General features: G+C 43.2%; 1 protein-coding gene across 1 annotated transcript in view; it reads left to right on the top strand.

Moving 5' to 3' along the window:
* Nucleotides 1–1279: 1279 nt before the first annotated feature.
* Nucleotides 1280–15891, top strand: part of ankfn1b (ankyrin repeat and fibronectin type III domain containing 1b) — a 247154-nt gene continuing 232542 nt past the window's right edge. The window contains exon 1 of the mRNA XM_061967684.2: nt 1280–1317. The gene's annotated coding sequence lies outside the window, so the exon portion shown is untranslated. The remainder of the gene's footprint in view (nt 1318–15891) is intronic.

Consider the following 15891-nt stretch of genomic DNA (forward strand, 5'->3'; position numbering starts at 1 on the left):
CATATATATATATATATATATATATATATATATATATATATATATATATATATATATATATATATATGTATATATATATATATATATATATATGTATGTATGTATGTATGTATGTATGTATGTATATATATATATATATATCACTCCTCTTGACAAAATTGGTGCAGTTCAGCTAAATTTGTTGGTTTTCTGACATGGACTTGTTTCTGACATCACATCACAAAGATAAGACCTTCTGGAGGAAAGTTCTGTGGTCAAATGAAAGAAAAATTTAGATGTTTGGCCACAATACCCAGCAATATGTTTGGAGGAGAAAAGGTGAGGCCTTTAATCCCAAGAACACAATTCCTACGGTCAAGCATGGTGGTTGTAGTATTATGCTCTGGGCCTGTTTTGCTGCCAATGGAACTGGTGCTTTACAGACGGTAAATGGGACAATGAAAAAGGAGGATTACCTCCAAATTCTTCAGGACAACCTAAAATCATCATCAGGTTGGGTCTTGGGCGCAGTTGGGTGTTCCAACAGGACAATGACCCCAAACACACCTCAAAAGTGGTAAAAGGAATGGCTAAATCAGGCTAGAATTAAGGTTTTAGAATGACCTTCCTAAAGTACTGACAACATGTGGACAATGCTGAAGAAACAAGTCCATGTCAGAAAACCAACACATTTAGCTGAACTGCACCACTTTTGTCAAGAGGAGTGGTCAACAATTCAACCAGAAGCTTGTGGATGGCTACCAAAAGTGCCTTATTGCAGTGAAACTTGCCAAGGGACATGTAAGCAAATATTAACATTGCTGTATGTATACTTTTGACCCAGCAGATTTGCTCACATTTTCAGTAGACCCATAATAAATTCATAAAAGAACCAAACTTCATGAATGTTTTTTTGTGACCAACAAGTATGTGCTCCAATCACTCTATCACAAAAAAATAAGAGTTGTAGAAATTATTGGAAACTCAAGACAGCCATGACATTATGTCGTTCACAAGTGCATGTAAACTTTTGACCACGACTGTATGTATATATGTATATCCTGTATGTCTCGTTACTTTGCATGCAGTCGGCTTTTGTTCAAATTCTTTAAGCCCAATGCGGGCCCACCAGTCAAAAGGTTTGGACACCCTCGCCCTATAAAGTCCTCACTCAGCAAAAACCGATTGAGGTTACTGTGAGAATGCCGTATTATAGCTCAATTGTGTTTTTATAGCGCAAAAATAATTGTTCTCGACTCGATTTTGCCTCTCATTTCTATTTTGTTCTCATTTGCAGAGTCTGGGCTCAGTGGATCGCAAGGAGAATCAACACAAGAGGTGAGTCGTATTTAGTGTTTCTTTCATGCGTGAGTCATATTGTAATATTTACTGAATGTACTGTAATAAATGTAGCTCTAAATGTTAAAGGGGCTGTTTGCAGCATTTACACAAATGCCTCGAGGGTGCTACTTTCCAATGTTTTTTACACAGTATATCTCACACTCACGGCTTCTCAGACATAATGGCGTAATTACCTACATAACACATGAACGTGCATTATGGGTTGTGAGCTAATGATAGCGATTTGGATAGCTGTCACTGAATGTATATTCTATCATAATGGGGGCGGTATGGCGTAGTGGGTAGAGCGGCCGTGCCAGAAACCTGAGGGTTGCAGGTTCGCTTCCTTGGGCAGGACACTTCACCCTTGCCCCCGGTGCCGCTCACACTGGTGAATGAATGATGAATGAATGATAGGTGGTGGTCGGAGGGGCCGTAAGCGCAAACTGGCAGCCTTGCTTCTGTCAGTCTACCCCAGGGCGGTTGTGGCTACAAATGTAGCTTACCACCACCAGGTGTGAATGAATGATGGGTTCCCACTAGGGATGTCCGATAATGGCTTTTTTGCCGATATCCGATATTCCGGTATTGTCCAACTCTTTAATTACCGATACCGATATCAACCGATATATACAGTCGTGGAATTAACACATTATTATGCCTAATTTGGACAACCAGGCATGGTTTAAGATAAGGTACTTTAAATTTTTTTTAATAAAATAAGATGAATAAATTAAATACATTTTCTTGAATAAAAAAGAAAGTAAAACAATATAAAAACAGTTACATAGAAACTAGTAATAAATGAAAATGAGTAAAATTAACTGTTAAAGGTTAGTACTATTAGTGGACCACAATCATGTGTGCTTACTAGAGATGCGCGGTTTGCGGACACAACCGCGGAGTCCGCGGATTATCCGCGGATCGGGCGGATGAAATTAAAAACAATAAGATTTTATCCGCTCGCGGGTCGGGTCGGGCGGATTAATTAGATTTTTTTTTAAATTTTTTATTTTTTTTGCGGGTGGCAGTTAAACCAATTCGGAAATATATATACATAGTTAAATGTTGTTACCCACATACGAAAAACGAGCAGGCACCTGCTGCATATGCTACAACAGAAGAAAAAAAAAGAAAAGAGATGGACACTTTTACGGAGCGGAGAAGGGACGCCTCGCCGGGGTCCGGGACCGAGGCCCCTTCCCCCGAGAGGGCCCCACCGGGAGCCGTAGCTGAGGCGATCCGCGAGAAGGGCCCGACGCACGTCCAGGGTCACTACCGCGCCCACCGCACCGACACCCCGCCTCGTCCGCTTTCGCAGTGCGCTCACGAAAGGGGTGGGGCTCACCCTGGTTGATATAGAGAGCAGGACGGTGGCCATGGAATTTCATTTAAGGTTTGTGATAAACCATCAAACTCATTCGTTAAAAGGACTCTATAGTAATATAAAGCAAATTTTTCTGGACATTATCATGCATGAAAAGTTTATTTTTGGGATCGCGATCACCGCGTAATGATTTTTAAAGGTTGCATTACATTAACTGTCCCATGTGATCAGCCAGTGCGATTGGAAGTCCATGCTCAATTATTGCCTCCGTAAATAAAACTTCGGCATTTATCACATCCAAAGAATCTGTTTGGGCGACGAAAAACGTTGAAAGTTTTCCACTTGTATCGCTAGCAACGGCATTAGACTTGTGTTTTTTTGTCCCAACGTGGTCTTTTACATCGCTAATTCCTCCGAGTCCGATCGAAAAATCTTGTCTGCACAAGGTGCAATTCGCGTAGTTTTCACCCTTTTTTTTTTTTTTTTAATTAATATTAGATATATAACAACGGGCGGATGGCGGGCGGGTGCAGTTCTGATCAAACGTTACATCGGGTGGATGGCGGATGGTTGACGACTTTCTGACGCGGTTGCGGATGAAATAAATTGCCTATCCGCGCATCTCTAGTGCTTACGGACTGTATCCCTTGCAGACTGTATTGATATATATTGATATATAATGTAGGAACCAGAATATTAATAACAGAAAGAAACAACCCTTTTGTGTGAATGAGGCGAGGGAGGTTTTTTGGGTTGGTGCACTAATTGTAAATGTATCTTGTGTTTTTTATGTTGATTTAATTAAAAAAAACAAATAAAAAACAAACAAAAACAAAAAAACGATACCGATAATTAAAATAAAACGATACCGATAATTTCCGATATTACATTTTAACGCATTCATCTCTAGTTCCCACTTCTCTGTGAGCGCTTTGAGTATCTAATAATAGAAAAGCGCGATATAAAATCTAATCCATTATTATTATTATTATTATAACAACAAGATGACTGCAAATTGTTCAGTGCTTCTCTTAGACTGCTTTTGTATGTGTGCACGTGCACATGGGTGGATCTACACCTAACACCCACTGTATTGATACCCTTGTAATGATACCAAAGTACAGGAGCGTATCTCGTCGATACTACTATGATTACGTCGATATTCTTTGGCATCACATCTTCTTTCGTTTTTTTTTTAATATTTATATTATGTTTATAAACTCAGGAAATATGTCCCTGGACACATGAGGACTTTGAATATGACCAATGTATGATCCTGTAACTACTTGGTATCGGATTGATACCCAAATTTGTGGTATCATCCAAAACTAATGTTAAGCATCCAAACAACAAAATTGATTATTACATTTTAACAGAAGTGTTGATAGAACATGTTAAAAGATAAATTAAGCAGATATTAACAGTAAATAAACAAGTATATTAATAATTCATTTTCTACCACTTGTCCTTAATCAATCTATCAATCAATCAATCTTTATTTATATAGCCCTAAATCACAAGTGTCTCAAAGGGCTGCACAAGCCACAACGACATCCTCGGTGCAAAGCCCACATACGGGCAAGGAAAAACTCACCCCAGTGGGACGTCGATGTGAATGACTATGAGAAACCTTGGAGAGGACCGCATATGTGGGTAACCCCCCCCCCCCTCTAGGGGAGACCGAAAGCAATGGATGTCGAGTGGGTCTGACATAATATTGTGAGAGTCCAGTCCATAGTGGATCCAACATAATAGTAAGAGTCCAGTCCATAGTGGGGCCAGCAGGACACCATCCCGAGCGGAGACGGGTCAGCAGCGCAGAGATGTTCCCAGCCGATGCACAGGCGAGCGGTCCACCCCGGGTCCCGACTCTGGACAGCCAGCACTTCATCCATGGCCACCGGACCTGTGCCCCCCCCCCCTCAAGGAAAAGGGGAGCAGAGGAGAAAAGAAAAGAAACGGCAGATCAACTGGTCTAACAGGGGGGCTATTTAAAGGCTAGAGTATACAAATGAGTTTTAAGATGGGACTTAAATGCTTCTACTGAGGTAGCATCTCTAATTGTTACCGGGAGGGCATTCCATAGTACTGGAGCGCGAATAGAAAACGCTCTATAGCCCGCAGACTTTTTTTGGGCTCTGGGAATCACTAATAAGCCGGAGTTCTTTGAACGCAGATTTCTTGCCGGGACATATGGTACAATGCAATCGACAAGATAGGACGGAGCTAGACCGTGTAGTATTTTATACGTAAGTAGTAAAACCTTAAAGTCACATCTTAAGTGCACAGGAAGCCAGTGCAGGTGAGCCAGTATAGGCGTAATATGATCAAACTTTCTTGTTCTTGTCAAAAGTCTAGCAGCCGCATTTTGTACCAACTGTAATTTTTTAATTTTTAATAATTTTGACAAAATAATAGAATGACAAATGACACAATATGTTACTGCATATGTCAGCAGACTAAATTAGTAGCCTTTGTTTGCTTACTTACTACTAAAAGACAAGTTAAGTTGTCTTGTATGTTCACTATTTTATTTAAGGACAAACATGCAATAAGAAACATATGTTTATGTACCCTAAGATTTTTTGTTAAAATAGTATCGCGGTACTATACTAATATCGATATACCGTACAACCCTATTTCATTGATATTAGTACTTGGTGTTATGTTCCTAAAGTAAGAGCCAACCTTGTGCAGCATGTACTGTAAGTACATGAAAGACACCGTCAGTGTGGCAGCATAAGGAGGTGACAGTTGCCAGGAGACAAGCAGCTGCCTTTGCTCACCAGCATAAGGGCCAGCACGTAATGTAACATCCATGCTATAATAATCCCCCCCCCCCTAATTCTCATGCACTACATGTTGGAAGTTACAAGGCAAAACGAAGATGTATCAATGGAACAATGTTTTATGATTTTTACAACTTTTACAGATCTTCTGAATATCCTTTTTTTTTTGTAAGTATGTTGTTCTCATTTGCCAATGTGCTGTAGTTTTCCAGTCGGCACATTCTTGTGAAAAGACAATAAGGACTAAGGGTTCATAGGACGATGTGTATTAAAATTCCTTTACTTTTCATGCACGCCCCCTGCCCCATTTTTATTTTCCAGTATACTTAAACCCCAGAGTAAATACACATTGAGGATTATTTACAATTGTGGTAGCAAAGCGGCGCTATCCCAGTGCAAGTGCATGTCTGTACATAGCGGTTTGATGTGATGCACAACTAGTGTTAAGTAGGACAGTGCATCAGGAGGTAGAGCAGGTCGTCCAGGTTTGAATCCGACTGCTGTTGTGTCCTTGGGGCAAGACTCTTCACCCAACTTGCCTCCAGTGTCTATGTGGAATGTAGACTGACTGAATAATGGGATCTCCCTCTAGAGTGCTTTGATTGTCCAGAAAGGCTTTATATGAAACCAATCAGTTATTATTGAACCAAATATGAAGTTTTATGAAATGTTTTTTAATATCAGCCTTCCCGGTAAGGTTTATTCAGGTGTACTGGAGAGGAGGCTACGCCGGAAAGTCGAACCTCGGATTCAGGAGGAACAGTGTGGTTTTCGTCCTGGTCGTGGAACTGTGGACCAGCTCTATACTCTCGGCAGGGTCCTTGAAAGTGCATGGGAGTTTGCCCAACCAGTCTACATGTGCTTTGTGGACTTGGAGAAGGCATTTGACCGTGTGCCTCGGGAGGTCCTGTGGGGAGTGCTCAGAGAGTATGGGGTATCGGACTGTCTGATTGTGGCTGTCCGCTCCCTGTATGATCAGTGTCAGAGCTTGGTCCGCATTGCCGGCAGTAAGTCGGATACGTTTCCGGTGAGGGTTGGACTCCGCCAAGGCTGCCCTTTGTCTCCGATTCTGTTCATAACTTTTATGGCCAGAATTTCTAGGTGCAGTCAAGGCGTTGAGGGGATCCGGTTTGGTGGCTGCAGGATAAGGTCTCTGCTTTTTGCAGATGATGTGGTCCTGATGGCTTCATCTGGCCAGGATCTTCAGCTCTCACTGGATCGGTTCGCAGCCGAGTGTGAAGCAACTGGGATGAGAATCAGCACCTCCAAGTCAGAGTCCATGGTTCTTGCCCGGAAAAGGGTGGAGTGCCATCTCCGGGTTGGGGAGGAGACCCTGCCCCAAGTGGAGGAGTTCAAGTACCTAGGAGTCTTGTTCACGAGTGGGGGAAGAGTGGATCGTGAGATCGACAGGCGGATCGGTGCGGCATCTTCAGTAATGTGGACGCTGTATCGATCCGTTGTGGTGAAGAAGGAGCTTAGCCAGAAGGAAAAGTTCTCAATTTACCGGTCGATCTACGTTCCCATCCTCACCTATGGTCATGAGCTTTGGGTTATGACTGAAAGGACAAGATCACGGGTACAGGCGGCCGAAATGAGTTTCCTCCGCCGGGTGGCGGGGCTCTCCCTTAGAGATAGGGTGAGAAGCTCTGCCATCCGGGGGGAGCTCAAAGTAAAGCCGCTGCTCCTCCACATAGAGAGGAGCCAGATGAGGTGGTTCGGGCATCTGGTCAGGATGCCACCCGAACGCCTCCCTAGGGAGGTGTTTAGGGCACGTCCAATCGGTAGGAGGCCACGGGGAAGACCCAAGACACGTTGGGAAGAATATGTCTCCCGGCTGTCCTGAGAACGCCTCGGGATCCCCCGGGAGGAGCTGGACGAAGTGGCTGGGGAGAGGAAAGTCTGGGCTTCCCTGCTTAGGCTGCTTCCCCCGCGACCTGACCTCGGATAAGCGGAAGAAGATGGATGGATGGAAATGTTTTTTTGAAGACCTGTTTTTTGTTTTTAATTATTCAAAGGCCACAAATCCTGTTGTCAATGTAACAACTGGTAGATGGCAATTAAACAGGGGGGGGGGGGGGGGGGGGTCGCGTGCAACAAGGGAGATTTTCATTATTTGTGTCTACACACTAGTATTCTTGTTAGAATAATACACAGGCCTGCAGCTAGTTGCCAGCAGTGCTCAATCAAATCAAGGAGTTCCTTAGAAGTAGTAAGTACACAGGGTCACGTGCACAGAGCTATTGGAGGAAAAGAGATGGGGAAGTTTAAAAGAGGAATAATAAGAAAAGATGAGTCGTCAGTGGCACATTAAAAGAATAACTCAACTCACACAGTGCGTTTTACAGATAAATAAACAAGTAAATAAACATGATCAGGTTCTCCATAGTAATGTTTTTTTTTTCCCCAGGAGGGTCATGACAGAATATAATTGAGAAGCACTGCCTTAAAATGTGCATCATGACTCATTTTCTGTTTTCTAATCACCCAACTACTGAGTCACTTTTTTCCAAGCATGCGTCGCTGTATCCCTGCAGGTCGCTGGTGTGTGTATGGAAGTGACAGGGGAAAAAAGCTTTTATAAGCTTTTATGTACATTCTGGCCAAATTTGGAGCCTAAAATAACACAATCAGCCCTCTGGTCTTGTTGTCTGACAACTCAATTTGTGACGCATTAGATTTTCTGTTTTAAATCATCCACCATCTTTGAGGGTTGCGGGGGTGCTGGAGCCTATCCCAGCTGCATTCGGGCGGTGGGTGGAGTACACTCTGGACAAGTCCCCACCTCATCACAGGGCCAAGACAGATAGACAGACAACATTCTCACTCACATTCACACACTAGGGCCAATTTAGTGTTGCCAATCAACCTATCCCCAGGTGCATGTCTTTGGAGGTGGGAGGAAGCCGTCACGGGGAGAACATGCAAACTCCACACAGAAAGACAGAGCCTGGGGATCGAACCCAGGATCTTCATATTGTGAGGCACACGTACAATCCACCATGCTGCCCCAATCAATCAAAATGTATTCATATAGCCCTTAATCACAAGTGCCTCAAAGGGCTTCACAAACCACAACGACATCTTTGGATCTGAACCTATATCCGGGCAAGAACAAAAAACCTCAACCAAATGGGACAATGAGAAACCCTGGGAGGGACCGGGTGCAATGGACGCCGAGTGGGTACGGTTTATAATGTGACAGTCAAATCAAGACTTTTTAGAAGACGTGCATGTCACATGTCTGCCATTGTACAAAAGAATACCAACATACAACTTGAAAACACGTTCTCTTGCTAAAAACAATTGAAACAAATGAAACTGTTTGAATCAACAAATTTGTCGTTATATTTGTCCATTCATCTTCTTAATCCCGAGGAGTCACAGGCCAACTGAGAGACATAGTCTCTCCAAATTGTCCTGGGTCTTCCCCGAGGCTTCCTACTGATCGCACATGCCCTGAACACTTCCCCAGTGAAGCATCCTGACTAGATGTTTGAGGCACCTTATCTGGCTCTTCTCCTGGCTTTACTTCGAGTTCCTCAGAGCTTCTTAATTTATCTCTAAGGCAGGGTCCCGCCATCCTACGGACAAAACTCTTTTTGGCTGCTTGTGCCTGCCATTTTATCCTCTCGGTCATCACCCAAAGCTCATGACCATAGCTGATGGTATAAACATAGATTGACTGGTAAATTAAGAGCTTTGCCTTCTGGCTCATTTCCCTCTTCACCATGATGGACCGAGGCAGAGTCCGCATCGATCTGCCTGTCGATGTCACGATCCATTCTTCCCTGACTCATGAACAAGAACCCAAGGTACTTAATCTCTTCCACTTGGGGCAGGATCTCCTCCCCGCCCCGCATATGATATTCCAGCTTTTTCAGGGCGAGAATCATGGACTCCGACATGGAGGTACTGATTCTCATCCCAGTCGCTTCACACTAAGATCACAGCCCGATGAAGCCAACAGGATCACATCATCAGCAAAAAGCAGAGACATAATCCTGCAGCCACCAAACTGGATCCCCTGACTGGGCCTAGCAATTCTGTCCATAAAAGTTATGAACTGAATCAGTGACAAAGGGCAGCCATGGCGGAGTCCTACCCTCAGGGGAAACGAGTCCGACTTCAGACCAAAACATAATTGGCAGTCCGCAGAGGTAAGCGCACACTCAAGATTTCCTAGGGACAGGGTCAAAGGCCTACTCCACAATTCCACGACCAGGACGAAAACCACACTGTTCTTCTTGAATCCAAGGGTCGACTATATGACAGAGCCTCCTTTCAGTCAATCACATTAGATTAGATTAGATTAGAGTATATACAATTGTATCGATCCCCTGTGCGGGTGTCTTCAGGGAAATTAATGTTTCAATAGCAGTAGCACCAAATGCAGTATACTTGACAGTGACAAAAGTAGCAGAGCACGCATCCATTCACACCTGCATTCATGCCTAAAGATTTAATTTAGAGTCTCCAATAAACCTAACAGGCATATCTTTGGAATGTTGGAGTAAACCAGAGTACTTGGAGAAAACCCACGCACGCATGGGGAGAACATACTAACTCCACACAGAGATGCCCAAATGGAGATTTGAACCCAGATCTGCTGACTGGGCGGCCTACATGCCAGCCACCGGGCGCTGATCTTCCATCTCCAGCCTGTTGGTTTTAAAGTTAAAGTTAAAGTACCAATGATTGTCACACACACACTAGGTGTGGCGAAATTATTCTCTGCATTTGACCCATCACCCTTGATCACCCCCTGGGAGGTGAGGGGAGCAGTGGGCAGCAGCGGTGGCCGCGCCCGGGAATCATTTTGGTGATTTAACCCCCAATTCCAACCCTTGATGCTGAGTGCCAAGCAGGGAGGTAATGGGTCCCATTTTTATAGTCTTTGGTATGACTCGGCCGGGGTTTGAACTCACAACCTACCGATCTCAGGACGGACACTCTAACCACTAGGCCACTGAGTAGGTGTTTTTGCTCCAGGGGAGGAGCAGCCAGGATTGGAATGGATTACTAACACAAACCGCGGTACCACTTCAAAGAAAGCATCAAATGTGTGTCCCCCCCCCCATTAAGAAAAGCGGTCCAGCCATTCTGTAGTTTGAATTTTGCAAGATTAGTGTGATTTATTATTATTAGCCTTTATTTAACCAGGTAAAATCCCATTGAGATCAAAGATCTCTTTTCCAAGGGAGACCTGGCCAAGAGGGCAGCAGCAAGGTTACATTAAAAACAGTAAACAAATACATAAAACATCACATTTACAACATTAAAACTTGCTCACATGACACATGTGCATACAGACAAGGTAGACTGCAATCCTTTCACAGAAGCTTTAAACTCATTCAACGTAACTAGGGTTTGAAGTTTAATGTTCGATTGTAGGTTATTCCAAGCCTTTGGTGCTGAAAACCTAAATGCTTTCTTGCCCAGTTCAGTTCTTACTTTGGGGACGACAAATTGCAGAACATTCATTGAACGAAGATTGTGACTTCCTTGTTTCTTTGTTAAAAGACAAGACAGATAAGATGGAGTGATACCCAGAATGGTTTTGTAGATGAAAACATACCAATGATTGAGGCGTCGAGCACATAAAGATGTCCAGTTAACCATTGAGTATAACACACAATGGTGAGTAAGGGGAGCGCAGTTGGTGATGAATCTCAGTGCCCCGTGGTACACACTATCCAGCTTGTGGAGACAACCAGCAGTAGCATTCATGTACAACACATCTCCATAGTCAATAACAGGTAAAAAGGTTGTTTCCACCAATTTCTGTTTCACAGTAAAAGAAAAGCAAGACTTGTTTCTATAATAAAATCCCAGTAAAAGTTTCAGTTTTTTTACAACATACTGAATGTGCTCCTTAAAACTCAAGTGGTCATCAATTAAAAATCCTAAATATTTAAAAGCAGATACTAACATAATTTGTTGCCCATTTCTTGTTAAAATGTTCTCACACAGTGATGATCTTACAGTTTTTGATGTGGTAAAGAGCATACACTTTGTTTTCTCTGCATTTAAAACCAGTTGAAGATAGCAAAGTTGTTCTTGTACTCTGTCAAATGCATGTTGTAGATATTTAAAAGCCTCAGCAAGAGTGGGTGCTGTGCAGTATATGACAGTATCATCAGCATAGAAATGGAAAGTTGAGTTCGGAATATTCTGTCCAAGATTATTTATGTAAATAGTGAATAATAAGGGACCCAACACAGAACCTTGAGGGACACCCTTTTTCACTTGCAGTACCTCCGAGGAGGAACCTTCTATCTGAACAGCCTGAGTTCTACTTGTGAGGTAATTTGCAAACCATCCAACTGCTTGCTGATGATTATTGTGCCTTACGAGATTACGACTCTTTTTCTTCACCTTCACCAAAGCAAGGTGACTGCGCTTTCCTGTCCTCTAAAATTCCCAGTATGTGAAATGCTCTCTCTCGTCAGGCTCCATGAAGATTGTAAATAAGCGGGATGATGTAATCCCCCCTTGCTACTAGCGCTGGGAAGACCATCGGTAATGACGTGCAGACATTCCTCTCCAACACGTAAACTGCCAAGTGTTTATTGTAGAACACCGGACTATACGTCACACTTTAAACAAGGAATGTCAAGTAATGTTTTTGAACAGAAATAGCAAGGCACTGTCTTTCCGAGCTGTTAAAGCGGTAACCGGATTCCTCTAAATGTCCTTAAGAGAGCCTGGTGGACCTCACACGAAATGCAAAAAACACACGCTCATCTCTTCCCCCCGTCTCGAGGTTACCCTCTCCTTTCCAGCATAAATAATCCCCGCAGTCTGCTGGCTCGGCCGTGATTGGAATCTCGACGCCGTACTCAATTGTGGCTTGACGGGGGGACGTGGGGGTGCCCTGTGTGCATGTTTCTGTTTTAAGGCTTTTTCAAGGCCGCAAACATAACACCAGAGGAGGGTCCGTCTCTTAAAAAGAAAGCCGGCGTATAAATCCTCACTTCAGCAGACGTTAAATTACAGTATATTCATTGCAAATTGCGAGGAGATTTATAAATGGGCCAACCAGAGGTCTGTAAACACTCTGCAGCAACGCCTGGACACACCGGCAGGGGTAAAGTCAAGGTTTTATCAGCTTTTCTTGAGGCCAGCTGGAGATTTTTGTGGCTTTTCGGCAATGCAAGTGGGTGTTCCAAGCAATCGGAGACGATAACTGAGACGATCCAAGCAATCATACCAGTTATCTCAGGCAGTTTCTCTCCTCGGAGATAACCATTAAATTAACTGAGTGGAATAATAGAGCCGTCTATGATAAAGCTTTCGCCCCCGTCCATGCCGCTCTTGATTCCCCAAAATAGATTCTCTTATACAGCTCGCTGGCCTCCATGTGTTTGCCTGCAAATCCATCATGTGTATACATCTCAAATGCCGAGTCAGCCTTATGCTTTATATAAAAAGCTCAAAGGGAATGCAGTGAAGCTGTCCGCTATGGAGAACCTGACCGATGTGGAAAAAATGCGTTGAATTTCTGCAGCGTATTTGTATCCCTTAAAAATGCTGCGTGCGCCGACTCGGTGGAATAAAAAAAACTAAACTAAGTCCCCTTCTACACTAAGGTTATCCAGGGTAAATCCCACCTAACCTTATCCTTGTCCACACACACACAATGGTCGTCACAACGCGACCTAATACGCATGTGCGGAAAATGCGCACGTCGTAGTCACCTCTAGTGTTGCTTTGTGTGCAAGTTCTTAAATTAAATTGTACTTATCTGAACAATATCCGGCAGCACGGTGGTACAGGGGTTAGTGCATGTGCCTCACAATACGAAGGTCCTGAGTAGTCCTGGGTTCAATCCCGGGCTCGGGATCTTTCTGTGTGGAGTTTGCATGTTCTTCCCGTGACTGCGTGGGTTCCCTCCGGGTACTCCGGCTTCCTCCCACCTCCTAAGACATGCACCTGGGGATAGGTTGATTGGCAACACTAAATTGGCCCTAGTGTGTGAGTGTGAATGTTGTCTGTCTATCTGTGTTGGCCCTGTGATGAGGTGGCGACTTGTCCAGGGTGTACCCCGCCTTCCGCCCGAATGCAGCTGAGATAGGCTCCAGCACCCCCCGCGACACCAAAAGGGACAAGCGGTAGAAAATGGATGGATGGATGGATGAACAATATCCAGTATTGTGGTATTTCAATTAACTGGAATCCAGTGTGCTGTGGGGCCCTATTGTAGTGAATCACACCTGAGCCGTCATAAATTAATCAAATATTTATCGGACACGTAAAAGTAAACTATGTGAGAAAGAACATTTTACATCAATCAATCTAGGGATCTGGATACCTGGTCAGGACACTCTTCACTCTTTTGCCTTCACCTTCATTGTCCATTCGTTTTGGCGACTTTATATACTCTGGACCTAGACCAGGGGTCGGCAACCCGCGGCTCTATGCGGCTCTTTAGCGCCGCCCTAGTGGCTCTCTGGAGCTTTTTCAAAAATGTATGAAAAATGGAAAAATATTAATATGGTTTCTGTAGGACAAACATGACACAAACCTCCCTAATTGTTATAAAGCACACTGTTTATATTAAACATGCTTCACTGATTTGAGTAGTTGGCGAGCGCCGTTTTGTCCTACTAATTTTGGCAGTCCTTGAACTCACCTTAGTTTGTTTATTTGTATATCTTTCTGCGACTTTCTAGGACGTGTTTTATGCCACTTCTTTTTCTGTCTCATGTTGTCCACCAAACTTTTAACGTTGTGCATGAATCCACAACGGTGAGTTTTGGAGTTTTGTTGATGTTATTGACTTGTGTGGAGTGCTAATCAGACATATTTGGTCACTGCATGACTGCGAGCTAATCGATGCTAACATGCTATTTAGGCTAGCTATATGTACATATTGCATCATTATGCCTCATTTGTAGCTATATTTGAGGTCATTTAGTTTCCTTTAAGTCCTCTTAATTCAATGTATATCTCATGACACACTATCTGTATGTAATATGGCTTTTATTTTTTTGCGGCTCCAGACAGATTTGTTTTTGTATTTTTGGTCCAATAAGGCTCTTTCAACATTTTGGGTTGCCGACCCCTGACCTAGACGTTGAGTCCGCGACATACATGGCGGACAATAACTGATACAGTCTGCTTCGCCAGTCTAAATGCATGTCCGTAGTCTTCCCTCGTTAAGTAATAATAATAAGATGACATTCCTAGCTGCCGGGTGGCGACATGCAACAACACTTTTCGGGGCTACCGCGCATGCTCGTCACTCCCGTTGCATGCTGGGTAGTGTAGTTGTTATATTCCCTAGCTCATAACATCACGCCTTTCCCCTATAAAGAAATAATGTTAACTCAATAAAGTGCATTTCTTTTTTTTAGCTTTAACTTTTCATTTTTTAGCATTGTACATTTGCAAACAACTTTTCTCTTCATAGAATGTTCTTTCAATAAAGAAATTAAGTGCAAAAATGTCAAAGCATCATAACAAACAGTTATGTCGAAAAGCAGCAGAAGTGCACTTTTTGGAGAGCTGTATTATTTTAAGTTTTGTGCCCAAGGGACTGATTTTATTTAACACTACATTATTATTTATACACCTATAATGATCACAGAGACAGGTTGTTTTTGTGTTACTGTATACAGGTAAAAGCCAGTAAATTAGAATATTTTGAAAAACTTGATTTATTTCAGTAATTGCATTCAAAAGGTGCAACTTGTACATTATATTTATTCATTGCACACAGACTGATGCATTCAAATGTTTATTTCATTTAATTTTGATGATTTGAAGTGGCAACAAATGAAAATCCAAAATTCCGTGTGTCACAAAATTAGAATATTACTTAAGGCTAATACAAAAAAGGGATTTTTAGAAATGTTGGCCAACTGAAAAATATGAAAATGAAAAATATGAGCATGTACAATACTCAATACTTGGTTGGAGCTCCTTTTGCCTCAATTACTGCGTTAATGCGGCGTGGCATGGAGTCGATGAGTTTCTGGCACTGCTCAGGTGTTATGAGAGCCCAGGTTGCTCTGATAGTGGCCTTCAACTCTTCTGCGTTTTTGGGTCTGGCATTCTGCATCTTCCTTTTCACAATACCCCACAGATTTTCTATGGGGCTAAGGTCAGGGGAGTTGGCGGGCCAATTTAGAACAGAAATACCATGGTCCGTAAACCAGGCACGGGTAGATTTTGCGCTGTGTGCAGGCGCCAAGTCCTGTTGGAACTTGAAATCTCCATCTCCATAGAGCAGGTCAGCAGCAGGAAGCATGAAGTGCTCTAAAACTTGCTGGTAGACGGCTGCGTTGACCCTGGATCTCAGGAAACAGAGTGGACCGACACCAGCAGATGACATGGCACCCCAAACCATCACCCAACCATGCAAATTTTGCATTTCCTTTGGAAATCGAGGTCCCAGAGTCTGGAGGAAGACAGGAGAGGCACAGGATCCACGTTGCCTGAAGTCTAGTGTAA

Source organism: Nerophis lumbriciformis, linkage group LG11 (genome assembly GCF_033978685.3).
Source record: "Nerophis lumbriciformis linkage group LG11, RoL_Nlum_v2.1, whole genome shotgun sequence".
NCBI classification, from domain to species: Eukaryota; Metazoa; Chordata; class Actinopteri; order Syngnathiformes; family Syngnathidae; genus Nerophis; species Nerophis lumbriciformis.